The 16,751-nt window shown below is 37.8% G+C and overlaps 1 protein-coding gene and 1 long non-coding RNA gene across 6 annotated transcripts in view; one reads left to right on the top strand and one right to left on the bottom strand.

Annotated features, from left to right (window-relative positions):
* Nucleotides 1–16,751, top strand: part of fsip1 (fibrous sheath interacting protein 1) — a 418,033-nt gene that overhangs the window by 346,796 nt on the left and 54,486 nt on the right. The window lies entirely within an intron of this gene.
* LOC132384410 (uncharacterized) lies at nucleotides 456–14,387 on the bottom strand. Its single transcript, XR_009508878.1, has 3 exons — nucleotides 14,219–14,387; nucleotides 3,658–3,756; nucleotides 456–1,805 (listed from the first exon to the last, which is right to left on the bottom strand). It is a non-coding gene; the product is annotated as an uncharacterized LOC132384410 (long non-coding RNA).

Genomic DNA, 16,751 nt, shown 5'->3' on the forward strand with positions numbered 1-16,751 from the left:
ATCCCCAAAATTTCACAAGAGAATAGGTTGCATAGAATACTTGCTGTCTTTTGGGGTTCCTGCAGGAATTAAATCAGGAGGCTGGGAGAACGTCTGTGAGATTTCATGGAGTCAAGAGATTCTGCATATGCTCGAAATATTGAGCAATGCACATAAATCTTCTTATCTCTTCTCTTCTCCACCCCTGCCTTCATAACCTGTAAATCTCCTCCTTGTGGTTCCCTACCTTTCTCCTTTCTCCTTGGTCCATGTAAGTAATTGGATTCCTTCTTCTCCAGTCCTTTACCTCTTCAACCGAACACCTCCCAGCTTCTTCCGCCATCCTCACTCCTCCACCCACCCATTGTTCCCCTCAGCTTGTCTCATCTATGTCCTGCCATCTTGTAATTCCTCCCCCCACCCCACCTTCTTATTCTGGCTTCTACTATTTTCTTTTCTAGTCTTGGTGAATTGGCTTGTCCAAAACATTGATTGTTTATTCCCCTTCATAGAAGGGAGTTTCTTCAGAATTTTGTGTGTATTGTGAGATTTCATAATTTCTGTTTATTAAAATAATCTATGAATAGGAACCTATTCATTACTTTAAATCTAATTGGAACAGTAATAATTATACTACGTTGTTGAAGCAGTTTACAGAGAAAATGCATGAAGCTAAATCTTAACAAGAAATCACAACAGTGACCTTCAACTCATTAAATGAATTCTGAAAAATATTCTATGCATAGGAAATAAATATAATCATCATATGAGCTGATAGAATTTTTGTTTATTGTCATTTGATTTTGAAGGACTTGCCTTCTTGATGGTGTGTCAAGTTCATCTTTCTGTCTCACACTTTTGTCTTCTGAGTTTCAGGAAATGAGATATTTTTTCCCACTGTTACTGCACTGCACTATTATGCAGCAAGTGTACAAAGAATCCATACAAGCAGATTAAATGTCATAGACAGCTTTGATATAGACTTCAGGCCAGATACTAATAGAGGAGTTGGTAAACATTGTTTTGTGTGCATTAAGTAAGATTCCTGGGTCCAATAGAAACTAAAATACAATACCCATGGGTGATTTTGGCAAGAACAAAGAACTCTACTTGTTCACTGGCTCTTTTGGGACAAGTATGATTACATTCCCTGGGCACCTTAGGATGTAAAAGCAGATTATCAATATTAGATTTATGGACTTCTGACATCTGTGTGCATGTATTATTCCATGCAAACTTCTTAAATTTTACAAAGGTGTTAAGATCCAAGTTTATTCAATTATAAGTAAGCAGATTGCCATCAGAATATTTTTCCATATTTTCCTTTTAAAGGGGTATGGAGGTACTTTAATTTCAGTCTATGCCATTTTTCCTTTTTGCTTGCCCTGGGCTAGAATTGGCAGTTGCCATGTCTGTTGCTCAGCAAAGTTGAAAATGTATGTTTAAACTCTCATTTCCAAGGACATTGGTATAGGAGAGGATGCTCATGTTGGTTTGTTTATGTTGCCAATGGTTTTGCTGGTTTTTGCAGAGAGAGCATTGGTGTTGTTTTCCGGTGTCTTTAATGTCAAACTACTTTCTGAAACTTTTGGTATAGGAAGAATCACAGTTGTCCAATGAACCAGGAGTTTTGTACCAGGTTGAGGTTTTAAATCTTCAAACATCTGTTTCTTCACATGACTAAAATCTATTATAATGCACAGAAGGGAATGTTGAACCTTAATTTTGCAGAGATGGTGACTGAGAAGTGGGAAGAGTTCCATGCTTTCCAGGGTTTTACTGAGAACCTTAATTGTCAGAGGGTTATGTATGCCAACATTGGGTTCCTGAAACAAGAGGAAAAGGTTTAAGGATATGTTCAAAAATCCCTTGGAACACACTCACTTTGAATGAGATTCTTGGGATTCTCTGGCTTGCTCAAACTGGGAAGGAACATTCAAGGTGACACTGAGAGCCCGTGGCAAATGGAGGAAGGATCTGTTCACCATACACCTATCTGCCTGTCCTATCAAACACCTCTTGTCCTATCCGTTGAAGGATATGTGGATCCAGCAGTGATCTTACCAACTACTTTAGAACCCACAGAACAGAAATGGAATGTCCTTAGACATTTCTTACAAAGAAGGATATTGTAGCAGGTAATGGGAGTTGCTTCTGAATATTTACATTGGCCTCCAAGAGTATATATGTTGCCATGACCCTGCAATTTGTATGACAGGCCAAGACAGACTTTTGTGGGTTTAATGCACTCTTCTAGTCTGTTTTGTGACATTGAAATATATTCAGGTTCAGATTTATTTATCATATGTACATCGAAACATACAGCGCAATGTGTAATTTGCATTAACTACCAAGGAAGTCACCACATTCTGGCATAAACAAAACATGTCCACATTGCTTGACAGAACACTTAGACCACAACCAAGCAGAACATATCAAGTGACAAAGCAACGTAAGTGAAACAAGTACCATTCTTCCCTATGGACATATGCAATCCTCTAAACCCATAGCAGGTCATCTTCAGCTTCCAGCCTCCAGCATACTAGTGGCTTTGCAGATATTTGGCCTTCAACTTCCCCCTTTGGACTTGCAGAGATTCATAGCGTCAAGGCTCTGGCCATAGGGCCTCAATGGACTTCTGATCTATCTTTGGGCTGAACAATATTTGGGCTTTGATCTGGGCTTTAATCTGCCACATCGACTCAGGATGTACTAATGACAACAAATGAGGACCTGAATTACAGGCCTTGAACTCCAGATTCACTGATGACATGACCCTGAACGTCCTTGCTGGTCTGCCACCCACCATCCAACCACGTCCACATCACTGGTGTTCAAATGTGGAGCAGATTCTTAGATTTTAATTTCCTCACATCCCTATCCCTAAAGTTTAACCTGGCTCCTAACTCCCCCCGTTCCCTCAAAACTATTCCTACAAACCTAAAAAAAGACAACTAAGTGTGAGATTGTTAAATTTAATTCTCTTAGAACAGATTCTTGCCATTGTTTAGTCTGAGTTTACACAATCCAATGTAATGTTTATTTTTTCATTATCTATAGATTTGGAGAAGACAAATTCACTTCCTTATGATTAGTAAACTGAACTAAAAATCATGTTCTATTCAATCCTTGGCTATTAGGCACTGTGAGTCACAGTACATACAAGATTACCCTCCAGATAATAGGGTATGAATGTCCTTTCTCGAGAATACCGTGAAATATATATTGGTACAGTTGTTAAAACTGTAATCATTAAATTAATTTCCTGGAAAAGTGTCTTTTCATTGATTATAAGAGAAAGTGAAATAACAAATTTTATTAGAAACATGAAAGTTCAGAGGATTCTAGAGATTTACCTAGCCTATTCAATTCATTCAGCAATTTAACTTTCGATCTTCTGTGTCAGAGAATGCCACAGGTTCGTCTCCCACTGAGTGAAGAATTTTTTTCCTGATAAGTATTGGCCTGAGTCCTGAAAGTACAGCCTTGCTCTAAACTTCTATATGTTTCAATGAGATGCCCTCTTATTATTTTAAACACAACAGTACACTAGGGTAATTGACCTAACTGACAAATCTTTGCTCACATTCTCTGAAAAGGAGACCAACGCTGGTCACAATACTCCAGCTATGGTCTCATTAGGTAAAGTTGTGGAGGATATGCTCAAACTAGACTTACCATTGAGCCCAATGGTGACACATTGACAAGATGAGGAGGAGCCCTTCAAAGTTAAGCCAAGGTGGGTTGGAGTGGGAACAGTGATTCCATTCATTTGACCTTGTAAAACAAGATAAATAAAGGCAAATACTTAAGTTGTTTCACATAGTTTTAATTATCAATGTTTTGAAACTCTATCAGAGAGAGGGATCTGTCTGTTGAGTCCTTTCCAAAGCTTTTTATGCATTTGATGTATGTGGAAAGATGTAATAGCCAAGAAGATTGAATATCAGTCTGTCCGGTCATCAGTCTGTACAATTTGTTGTTTAGTCTATCTGACTTTCTATCTATCTGTCTACCTAGTTGTCTATTGATCAATTCAAATCATTTACTTATTTACATGTACATGTATATGTATGTGTGTGCTCAGTTATCCAGTGCTCCCTAATCACCATGTGTACTCTTTAAATATTTGAATTCTAAGCTTCAGAGGTGAAAACCAGCAGACAGTGTCACTAATCCACCTGTATCCCAAGGTTCAAACATTATTAAGGTAGCCTTCATGTAAACTGGTATAAATCTGACACTTTGAGATGATGCGCAGTGTTTTAATTTCCCACATGTTGCAGACGCAGAGATATAGGGAGGTATCTGACTTTAAACATCGCAGTCTGGCAATGTGTCAGTTAGTTTCGATTCAGTCTGATAAGTAAAGTTGCTTCAGTGCCACCGATCTTCTTTTTGAAAATAAGATTATATAAGAGAAGTTCATGTTTACTGCCTTCACTATTCTCTTTTTTAGATACTTACAGAAGTGACAATGGAGGTTAAGTATCTTATTGAGTGGACTCCTTCCTAAAACAATAAATGAATTTAGTTTTATGGCCAATAATATTTGTTGAAACACTTTCATACACTTCCCCATTTTAGTTTATTCCATCCCATTGTAGCTTCATATATCATCCATGGATCAGTAAATTAGTAATCTTAGCATTATTTAAAAATACAAGTTCAAAGGTTCCAGAAGTCCTTCCAGCCATCTTTACAGTGGCACGTTCAATAGCTTCATCAGTGCATGGAAAAGATTTGTACCAGTTTTAACTGAGCACCAGACTGAGTTCTATTCTAATAGGCAAAGCATTTATGAGCATTATCGTGATGCCAGCCTTACTTAACAAATTAATCTTAGATAAAATTCAGTGACATAATGCATTAAAAAATTACAAAGTGCTAGAATTTTACAGTGTAATCGTTTTTTTTCATGTTTCCTGTCATCTGTCCTTGTCCATCAGTGAATTTTCTTATGAATGGCAGATATTTCTTTGAAAATATTAACTTCAATGATTTTACTGAGAGCAGCATATTTATTCATTTTCAACTGAGATTTTATCTATATTTCAGAATCCAACTACCCTGAGATGCTAAGAAAATCTTTATTGGCACACTGACTCACTAGTTTTTTTTTTATCATTGCTGCATTTTATACTGCTAAAGCACATCTTTGTTAAGTTTTAATCAGCAAATACCATGCTAAATCTATTCCTATTTTACTACAGATAGCTTGTTAACTCTAACAGCCTTGCTGTATGAACTATTTCGACATTTGTTGAAAGGTTGCAACAAAGTATTATTGATTGGTTGACTGACAACTATTTGGCAGAATGATGTTTTTTTAGTAAGTGCAATTGTGAGCAATAGCCAGATCAGAAATGCTGATCAAGTCAACTAGTTCCCAAAGAGAACTCCGACAGGCCAATCAGATGTTTCACTGCTAGTCAGCAATGGAACATAAAAAATCATGTGTACAATGTGTTATTTAAAAATAGTTCAAATGGGACATAAAGTCATAGAGCACTACAGCACAAAACAGGCTCTTCAATCCATCTAGTCCATACTGAATTGTTATTCTGCCTAGTCTCACTGACCTGCCCCTGGGCAATAGCCCTCCATACACCTCCCATCCAAATTGCTTTTCTAAATTTCTCTTAAATGTTGCAATCAAACATGTACCCACCACTTCAGATGGCAGCATGCTTCACAGTTGCATCACCACCCTGAGTGAAGAAACCGGCACCCAACTTCCCCTTTATTATTTCACCTTTAGCCTTTAAACTATGACTTTTAGTTCCAGTCTCATCCAAACAGTGAGAAAAACCTGCTTGCATTTGCCCTATCTATACCTCTCATAATTTTGTATACTTTGATCAAATCTCCCCTTATTCTTCTATGGTCCAGGGTACAAAACCCTTATCTATTCAACCTTTTCTTATAATTCAGGTTGGCAACATCCTTCAATCTTACTGATATCTTTCCTGTAGGTAGGTGACCAGAACTGCACACAATACCCTATATTTAGCCTCATCAGCAACTTATATATAACTTCAATATAACATCTCAACTCTAGTACTTAATACTTTGATTTATGAAGCCAAATGTGCCAAAACTTCTTTTTATGAACCTATCTACCTGTGACGCCACTTTCAAGGAATTACAGATCTGTATTCCCAGATCCGTTTGTTTTACCAAACTTCTCAGTGCTCTACCATTCACTGTGTAAGTCAACTCTGGTTTGTCCTCTTAAAGTGCAACACCTCACACTTGTCTGTATTAAATTCCATCTGCCATTTTTCCAGATTCCACTGCAAGCTTATAGATTTCCTTGCTGTCCGTTACACTCCATATCTGGGAGTGATCCACAAATTTGCTGATCCAGATTGCCTTATTATTATCCAACAAACAGCAAGGAACCTAGCACCCATCTTTGTGGCACACCACTAGTCAAAAGCCTCTAGTCAGAGAGGCAACCATCTGCTACCACTCTCTGGCTTCTCCTGCTAAACCAATGTTAAATCCAATTTACTACTTCGTCCTTAAAACCAAATAACTGAACCTTCTGGAACAACCTTCCATGCGGGGCTTGGTCAAAGGCCTTGCTAAAGTCCAAGTAGACAATGTCCACTACCTTTCCTTCATCAACTTTCTTGGTAACCCCCTTAAAAAAACTCTATAATGTTGGTTCGGTATGATTTAGCATGCATAAAGCCATGTTGACTATTCCTAATCAGATTTTTTCTCTCCAAGTACTTATATAATCCTGTCACTTAAAATGCCTGCCAATAAGTTATCCACCTCTGATGTCAGGTTCATCAGCTTAAAATTCCCTGACTTATTCTTAAAGCCTATCTTGAACAATGGAACAACTTTTAGCTATCCTCCAACTCAGCCATTGTTCAGGACATTTTAAATACCTCTTCCAGGTCTCCTGTGATCTCTACATTGGCCTCCCACAAGGTCCAAGGGAACATCTTGTCAGGTCTGGTGACTTACTCACTCTTATTTGGCTCATGACAACAAATACCTTCTCTTCTCTAATTTAGATATGATCCATGACATCATTACTATCTTAAAAATAGTATATATTCTATAGAGTCTGTGTCTGTCTCCCAACTAAATACAGATGCATAAAATTAATTTAAGCTTTCCACCATCTCTTTCTGCACCATGCGTAGACGACCATGCGGATATTCAAGTGGACGAATATAGTTAACTTCATTTTTTTTAACCTTTTCTTTCTCTGAAGTAAGAGAAGTAGAACACCATCTCATGTATTTTTTGTACTTCTGTTTCCTCAACACCAACTTACCGAACCCTTTGGACCAGCCTCTTATGTGGGACTTTGCCATGTAGACGATGTCCACTACCTTCCTTTCATCAACTTTTCTTTAATCCATGACTCATCTTATGTTAGCAATGCATTTTAAACAAGATCAACTAAGCTCATGCAAAAGATTATGAATTGTTATTTAAGATCAAACTTTGTAATCTTCAACGTGGTTTTTATCCCAAAGTCAACCTTGTCCACAAATTTCTACTGGTAGCATCCAACTAAAAAGAGTCTGCACATTTATTAAGAAATAAATCTTAAAAAGAGATTGGCTTCTCTGAGCCATTCAATTTAGTTCACTTTAAACCATTTCCTGTGCTTTGAAAAGCCATTTACCTGCAGAAGGTAAGCTAGATTTCCCATTTGGAAATGCCTATAGAGCATTTTGGGCAAGCTATGTTGGTGTCAGAATTGTGTGGCCACACACGGGGTGCCCCCAGCACATCTTTAAGTTGTGTTGGTTGTTAACACAAACAATGCATTTCACGGTATGTTTTGATGTACATGTGATAAATAAATGAATCTGAAATACAGATTCAGATCTGAAATTATATCTTTTTGGAATTTATCCAATTTTAGCTGTACTAATGAATCAAGACCAGGTTTCCAGACAGGAATGCATCAATGAATATATTTTCATACATAAGCAATGCTAAATTGTGTTAAGCAATTGCACTGGGACATGAAAGATTTTAATTTCTGTAAATACACTCAGTGACCACTTTATTATGTACCTCTTCTACTTAATAACGTGGCCACTGAATTTATGTTCGTGGTCTTCTGCTGTTGTAGCCCAGCAACTTTAAGGTTCAATGTGTTTGTGCATACAGAGATATTCTTCTGCAGACCACTGTTATTTGAGTTTCTGTCATTTGCCTGTCAGCTGGACCAGTCTGGCGATTTTCCTCTGATCTCTCTCATTAACAAGACATTTTCTCCACAGAACTGCTGCTCACTGTATGTTTTATTGTTTTTGCACAATTCTCAGTAAATTCTAGAGACTGTTGAGGATGAAAATCTCAGGAAATCGGTAGTTTCAGAGATACTCAAACCACACCATCTGGCACCAACGATCATTCCACAGTCAAAGTCACTTAGATCACATTTCTTCCCAATTCTGATGTTTGGTCTGAACAACAACAGAACCTCTTAACCATGTTTGCTACTTCTATGCATTGAATTTCTGCTACTTGAATTGATGATTAGATATTTGCATCAATGGGCAGATGTACAGGTGATGGTAATAAAGTGGCTATTGAGTGTATGTCTATCAGAAGTATGAAGTATGAAAAAGTGAAATTTCATGCAAAATATTTGCAAGGTTTTTGAATATACCTAACAGATAAACTTAGCTGACTTTGATTCTTTCTTGGGAGAATGATAAAGATGGAGCATCCATTTGTCTTATCATTTTCATAAATGGACTCATGCAAGATGAACATATGTTTGGTCAGTTGCATTTAACTTAGATCAGTACGATATATCAAATTCCTTCCAAATAATTATAGTAAATTACTTCAAGAGAAGAAACATTGGTGTAAGTACAGTAAATGTAATGAATGGATATTTAAGAATGTTGCCAAATAATTTAGCCAAAGAAATTTAGTTGGTCAGGTATCAGAACTGGTATGTTCAGGGATCTCAAAATCAAGAATAATAAATTGATTCACACCAAATGCAAGAAGATGGGACAAGCTCTCTTGGCAACATGGCTAGCATCGACAAGTTGGGCTGAAGGGCCTGTTTTCATGCTGTATTACTCTAGAACTCTATGACTTTATCACTCCATTTGACCAGTTGGTTTGATAATTCATCGGATAAGTGGTATTTTTCCCAGAATGATAGTTGGAAAATTTTTACGCAAGATTTAAAAACTTAAAAAGCCTTTAAGTTTCAAGTTAAGTTTTTAATTCAGTATTCAGGAGAACAATATGTGACATATTTTGAAATAATGGTTTAATTGCACATTTGTGCAACATAAGCTTGCACATGTAAAGGACTCTTGCTATTTAAAGTTACTTTATTTTCTCTAGTTTTCTCCAACTGGGATTCTAGAGCCTGAGCTGGCTTTGGGATCCTACATCTTCATCAAGAGTTCCTACTTTTCTTGCAATGACCTTGCCTACCTCTACCATATCCCACTTGTCTTATGCCTTAAATTACCCCGGATCAAATTCTGCTGAATGACTCCAGACTCAAGAATTGTAAAGCTGACCTTGTCAGTTTCTTACCTTTCAACACTGTAGGTTTGAGCACATCAGAAACTCAGCTCATCTGTCCTCCTTGCCTCTGTAGCTGCCTCCAATCTAAGCTCTCTTATTCATGGTGCATGGTTCACTGCCTCACCATTGACAGTCATGCCTTGGACAGCTCAGAACAAATGAAGCATCCATTACCCTCCACAGATGCTACCTGACCCTCTGAGTGCCTCCAGATTCAGCATCTGCATGTTCTTGCTTTTCCAAAAAAAAAACATTCTTGCTATTGAACATCAGGCATCCAGGCCATTCTTGACCTCAGCATGACAATACCTAGGCATGGATGTCAAATCTGTTACTGCAGGCAGCTGGTGTTTCTTTACAAATCTCAAGACTAAGGGTCAACATAATTCAGCCCATTAACCACTATGGTTTCCCATGAGTACCATCACTGTATCATCTCTCTTGTCTGCAAAATCAGTCTTTCTTCTTTCTGTATCTTAGCCACTATTGCAATCATGCATCTTTTAACCTTTCAATGCCATGGATTTAGTAGATATCCTTAGCATGTATTTCAAGAGCATATATACTTATTACAGACTTTCTATTCCGTTAATGTGTACCCTAGTTGTGTTTTATACTTAAAATGCTAAAACATCTAATATTCACCTAAGAGACTATTTTTCACATCGCAGTCATGATTTCCCAATCCAGTTATTATGCTTACTTTCACAGATCAGTGGATGGTGATCAGACACAGGAATTCTGTCTGATATGTCACCCCCTCCTTTGTGCTGGCAGATCACGTTATAAGTTTTGACTTAATTAAAAATATCTCTTGTTATATAGAAGGTTCCAGCTGAAAAGGACCTCTGTCAAAGACTTGCTATTGGATGTACTCTGTGGCCTTTCTTTAGTTCCTTCTTTTGTAATTTTAGAGGAGATTAATAAGTTTCCTGTAAGTGCTACTCACTGATACATCTTGAGATAGCCCCAGGCACAAATCCAGTCATGTATCCAATATGTCTGAACCAGAATAAATCGTTCCCTGTGTGGTCCCTCTCTCTGGACAACTGCCATAAACAAGGGAGAAATTGTTTTCAAAAGTCATTTACAAATTGGGGTGGCTTTCTCAACCCAATATTAGAAAAAACATAACAAACTAGCTTATTTATTAAGGGTAGGGTCATGTGATATTGAATTATTAAAGCTACTACAGCATCAAAAATTGAGTAATAGGGAATGGTTGCAGACTGTTAGCTATCAAATTGTATAAAAGCAAATGATTCAGTCTAACTTTGATCTTCAGCAATACATCTGGAATTTATAACACTACTAATTTTGACCAGTATTCAAGCCACAGTAAAAATGTGTTTGGACTTTGGATGTTATTAGGACACAGTTATCTGTTTTTATTAATTGGAATATAAAATTATATACTGTATATTTTTGTCAGCACTTTCAAAAGCTTGTTAAAAAAAGTTGGCAGCTATTATTCAATTAGTGGTTAGTGGGTAATCACATTTATATTTTCCTCTCCACTGAAGTACTTTAAACAAATGTTTTGCACTATTCTTGTCCTGCTGGATCCATGCAGCTGAGCTGGCCTACAGTAATAGTTTGATTAGAGTCATGAGGAAAGAAATAGAAAGCAATAGACAGAGCTGAGTGATCCCACATTCAGCGGATCAGCTCAAAGCTCTGCAGTCTTGCCACTTCTCATTCTGAGCAGTGGTGAACAATTAAAAAGCCAAGAATATTGCCTTCTTCCTCTTCAACCAGCATGCAAGTGCTAAAGACAAGACTGACCTTCACAACTCAGCCACCTTGCTTTCACCATCACAAAAGCTGCTCTTTATTCAACATGCATCTCTCCATGTTATATCATGGTTATGTGATCGGATAATATCCTAAATTTAGCCATGCCAGTGGACAAATTGTTTTAAGACAACTAATTTAGTGGCAATATTGACATCCACCCAACAATGTGGAATGTTTACTAGTAGATCATGTTCATAAAATGCAGCAGAAATTCTAATTACTGCCTGATTATTCTACTGTCTGCCAATGTGAGAGCACAGTGTCCCACGTCCAACAATCTTCTACTGCTTCATTTGTCTTTTTTTACATCATAAGTCAGAAGCAGAAATAAAAAGAATGTCCAAATGTCAATTTATGAAAAGGGCTTAATTGTTTAAAAAATTATAATTGTAAGTTAAAAATATGCTTATTTGTGAAAGGAGACATATAAAGTCTACTTTAAGGATGTATAGGAGACTGTGAAAGAAATAATATTTGGTTTTACATTTTATTAGTGTATGCATATTTATTTGAAGCCATGGTAACATGGCAGGATTGAACCAGTGAGGTTCTAACAAGACCACATTTCAGCCTATATCCCTGACTTTAGTCCAGAATAACTTGTAGAAATTATGTGAGGGTATGAAAGAACCTTGATGAATGTTTTCCATTACCTAATATGTATTGCAAATTAAAAATAAAAATCCTGAAGGAGATGTTGAATTCTGCATTAGAAATCTGTGCAGATGATTCCAAAGTCTGGATGTGTAATGTTTGAAGTTTACCATTGTAATTACAAGATCTGTTGTGTCCCAGCAAAGATCAACAGATGTGTTGTTAATGTTAGCTACTCCTATGCTGATCTTTTAAAGATATGTTGCTGCATTTGGGCTTCCACATGAAATCCACTACAGCGATTTACTTGACTGATGTCAGAATTAAATATGTGTTTTCTCCTCTCTTCTTCTCATGCAAGTAATTCTCCTCCACCTCATTCTCCTTCTCCTCTACCTTCTCCTCCTCTTTTATCCCTTTTGACTTACTTTCATTCCGGATTTATGGATTCCGAAGGGGCTAATGAAACCAATGTGAGAACTGCAGCCTCTTCTGCAGGTGGTGGCTGACAGGGTGGGTGGGTGGTAGGTCTGTGAGATGGTGTGCTGTTTCCATTACTCACAAAGGGCTTCTGTCTACCTCTGCTGCGTGGTCTCAGTTTCCCTATATATTTTTTTCAGATATTTTTAGTAAACGGTAATGATAAATAAGGTGTAACTCTTATGAGCATGTCATTGACCAAGACTTTCCAGCTGTTTCCAGTTACAGAAATTAGATATAAAATCATATTTACAAACCTTCAAAAACATTAATAAAAAGAGAAATGCTGTTATTTTATTTATACTTTAAATTGCCATTTGCAGCAGTATATTACCTTCTGCTTTGACCTTTACTCATTTTGCACCTTGACATTTACCTGCTTCACATTCACCTGGAAAGAAATCCTCCATCCTCTCTAAAGATCAGCTTATACAAAACTCCATTGTATCCTGTTGCACAGTAACTAACACTTACACATCAGAACTATATTGGTTCCCCAGCACCACAACTCTAAAATTATCACCCTCATATTAAAACACTTCATGGTCTCACCATGATATTATCTCAGTAATTATAATCACTCTCACCCCTTTTCCACTGCCACTAACACTTCACCTTCCGACTAGACTTCACCCATTCTGGAACTTCTTTCAGAAACCACTCTCACTCCAACTTTATGAGTCTCGAGAAATCTCAGTACTTCATTTAAGCTTTTGCTCACCCCTCCTAACCTCCATGTTTTTTTTTGATTTTTGGTGTCTGATTATACCACCACAAAATGAGGCTGAACATTTTTCTATGTTAATGATGCTATGTAAGTTCTTTTAGCCATGAAACATTCTGTTGGATTAAGCAGAAATATAATTTTATATGTAGGAATCTTGAGTTTTGACCTCAGTTATGCTTGGCTGTTGATCTGCAAACACCATTCCATCCAAGAGGTCATACACAATGATGAGAGCAGCAAAGTATGCACCACACAGTGGTTTACTATGGGATTACATTATACCTCTGCACACAGTGCACTTCTGTGTTGATAATTTCAACTGTATTCATATTGGTTCCCTGATGCACTTGTGGCCAGGAAAATTAAACACGGACCCATTCCACTGGCTCCCCACAGACTCCACCACTTCTGGAGGGTTCCAATGCAACTCTAGGAATTCAAGGAGTAGATCCACCCAACGAAGCACAAGTAATGGGAATATAACGTGTGATTAGTTTGTTTGTCTTGGTAACCATGTGCTGGGTTCATTGCAATCTTGTGTGGGATGAGGAAAGGAGTTAATGTTGAAAGGCACCCTTGTCCAGTCTTATCAATTGCAGTTGTCAAGGTGGAATATCCAACATTGGAAGGAATTATTTTACTTCTGTCTCCTTGCTTCCCATGAAACAAACTCCCTAGTGAGTCACTGCTCAAAAGTAAGCTTCAACCAAAAAAGCAACCAGGTTGCTGACCTTAGGAAAGAGAAAAACCTCCCTACCGGAGTTTCCATTACGATTATTAACTGTAGTGTTCATGGACTGTTCAATATAGTGAGCAGTAAGAGTAAAGTTTATAAAATGATAGGCTTTATTAGTAGTGAACATAGAATAGTAGAGCACATTACAGGCCCTTTGGCCCACAATGTTGTGCTGACCCGCAAACCCTGCCTCCCATATAACCTCCCACCTTAAATTCCTCCATATACCTGTCTAGTAGTCCTTTAAATTTTACTAGTGTATCTGCCTCCACCACTAACTTAGGCAGTGCATTCCACACACCAACCATTCTCCGAGTGAAAAACCTTCCTCTAATATCCCCCTTGAACTTCCTTCCCCTTACCTTAAAGCCATGTCCTCTTGTACTGAGCAGTGGTGCCCTGGGGAAGAGGTGCTGGCTGTCCACTCTGTCTATTCCTCTTAATATCTTGTACACTTTCACAGTGAATAACTTTCAACTAACTACAGTGACTGAGTACAACAGCATATCAAAAATTATACCACGTAGTTCTTCGAATTATGTACAAACATATGACATTTATTTCCGCTTAAAAAGAAACTTATAACAATAATAACTATCTATACAAGCTTCTATCAGATATTAACCAACCTGCAAGTTAAAACTTTATGACAAGTTATTTATAGACATATATTCAGTCAATAATTATAAATAAAAATTGAACATTAATCTAATCATTTTCTAACATTTCACCACAATGCCACCATATAAATTAAACTTAAACTACACTGCCTTGATCTTTCATCACCATCAATATTCAAACTCATTTCATATAAAGCAATTGTAAGTTCTTCTATGGGTCACACAGTGATGTACTGGCATCAGCACAGGACTTTTAGGTGTATGGTCCTGAGTTCGAATTTAGTCAGGTCCCAAATTGTGCCCCAGCAGTATCCGTGCAGAAGAAAGGCCCGGCAATCTTCTTCTGTATATTGCCACGAAAACCGTACGGGCAACTGCACCATCCATAGGGTCACCATTTCGTCAGTGATGACCCGAAGGCACCCAACAAGTTATTCTGTATTATTTCTTAATGAGACAAATAACTAGGATAGACCTCCAAACAAGCTCAACTTCTTGAAAGAAAAAGAATAAACAATACTAAATAATATAAAATGTACAGTGCCTTGAAAAAGTATTCAGTCCCCAAAACAACTTTCACATTTTACTGTCTGATTTTCTAAATTTAAAATATATTGAAGTAGGATTTTGAGCTAATCTACAAAACATTGTGCATCATGTCAAGTCAAAAGAAAAATCCCAAAACCTGTCAACAATTTACTAAAAATTAAAAAACAACATTGTGAGGCTGAGAAAGTATTCATCCCCTTTGCTAATTTTGCTAACTTTCCTGAGGTGCAAAATACAATATAAATACCCCGCCTCTCAGTATGGCAGATTTTGAACAGACCAAACCAAACTGAAGATGAAACAGCATTCAAGGCAAGTCAGGAAAATGATAATAGAAAAGCACAAATCTGGGGAAGGGTACAAGACCATCTCACTGAACATATCTCGGAGCTCAGCACAGTCCATCGTGAAAAAGTGGAAAAAACATGAAACCACAGGCATACTGCCTGGGTCAGGCTGCCCCTTTAAACTTAGTTGCCAAAGAAGAATGTCACTTGTAAGAGATACTACTGTGACATCAACAGCCACTTTGAGTGAGCTGTAGAAGTCAGTGGCTGCAAATACAGATTGTTCATGACTCCACAATCTTGAAGGCCTTGCACAAAAATGGTAGTTATGGGAAAAGTGGCAGGAAGAACCCCAGGCTGTCAGTACCTCCAGTTGAACTCTGTCTTTTTGTGTTTCCCCCTAGCTGTCAGTCTGTGGTTTTGTATTGCCATGTGCTCCTATCCCTGCTCCTGCTCTACTCCGGCCCCTGTATTACTGAGTACCCTGTCTCTCACCTGTTTCTCATTATTACCTGTATTGCTGCCACCTGCATCTCACTGTGCTCCACCTATCATCTGCCTCTCTGTTTATTGCTCAGTGTAGTTCAGTCCTGTGTTTTCAGCTATTTGTTGCCAGATTGTACCAGTGAGTGTTCCTGAGTCTTTCCAGAATTTGTATCTGTACTCTGTCTGTCTGAATATCGACTCTGCCTGTTTCTAGTTTTTGGATTTCTCTGGATGTTTTGATCTCAGCCTGAACTTTGACACTGACTTGGTTTGTACCTCAGGATTTGTTACTCAATTAATATCACTGTGTGCACAGTACTGGGTCTGTGATTTAATCCCTGCTCTAGCATCCTGACACAAGCTAAAATAAAAGCATATCCTTGCCCATAATGACTTTGCAAAGAAGATATTGTAAAGATGTTGGAAGAAGGTCTTGTAGTTGGATGAGACTAAGGTGAAACTTCTTGGCTTCAACACTAAGCAGTACATGTGGCGTAAATCTAATACAATGCAACAGCCTGGTAACACCATCCCTATTGTGAAGTATGGTGGAGATAGCATCATGCTATGGGGATGCTTTTTAGCAGCAGGGACTGGAAATCTGGTCAGGGTGGATGGGAAGATGAATTCTTCTAAATATAGAGAGTTCCTGGATAAAAACCTGCCAGCCTCTGTTGAAAAGCTTGAACTGGAGTGGAAGTTCATCTTTCAGCAGGACAATGACCCAAAACACACTGCCAGAACAATCATAGTGGCTTCAAATGAAGAAAATGTTCTTGAGTGGCCCAGTTAGAGTTTTGACTTTAACAAAATCGAACAACTCTGGCAAGCTCTCAAGCTTGCTATCCACTCACTGCTCCCCTAACAATCTGGCTCAGCTTGAACAATTTTACAAGGAAGAATAGGTAAATCTTGCTCCAAAATGTTGTACAAAGCTAATAGAGACTTGTTCA

This window comes from Hypanus sabinus, chromosome 2 (genome assembly GCF_030144855.1).
Source record: "Hypanus sabinus isolate sHypSab1 chromosome 2, sHypSab1.hap1, whole genome shotgun sequence".
In the NCBI taxonomy this organism is placed as follows: domain Eukaryota; kingdom Metazoa; phylum Chordata; class Chondrichthyes; order Myliobatiformes; family Dasyatidae; genus Hypanus; species Hypanus sabinus.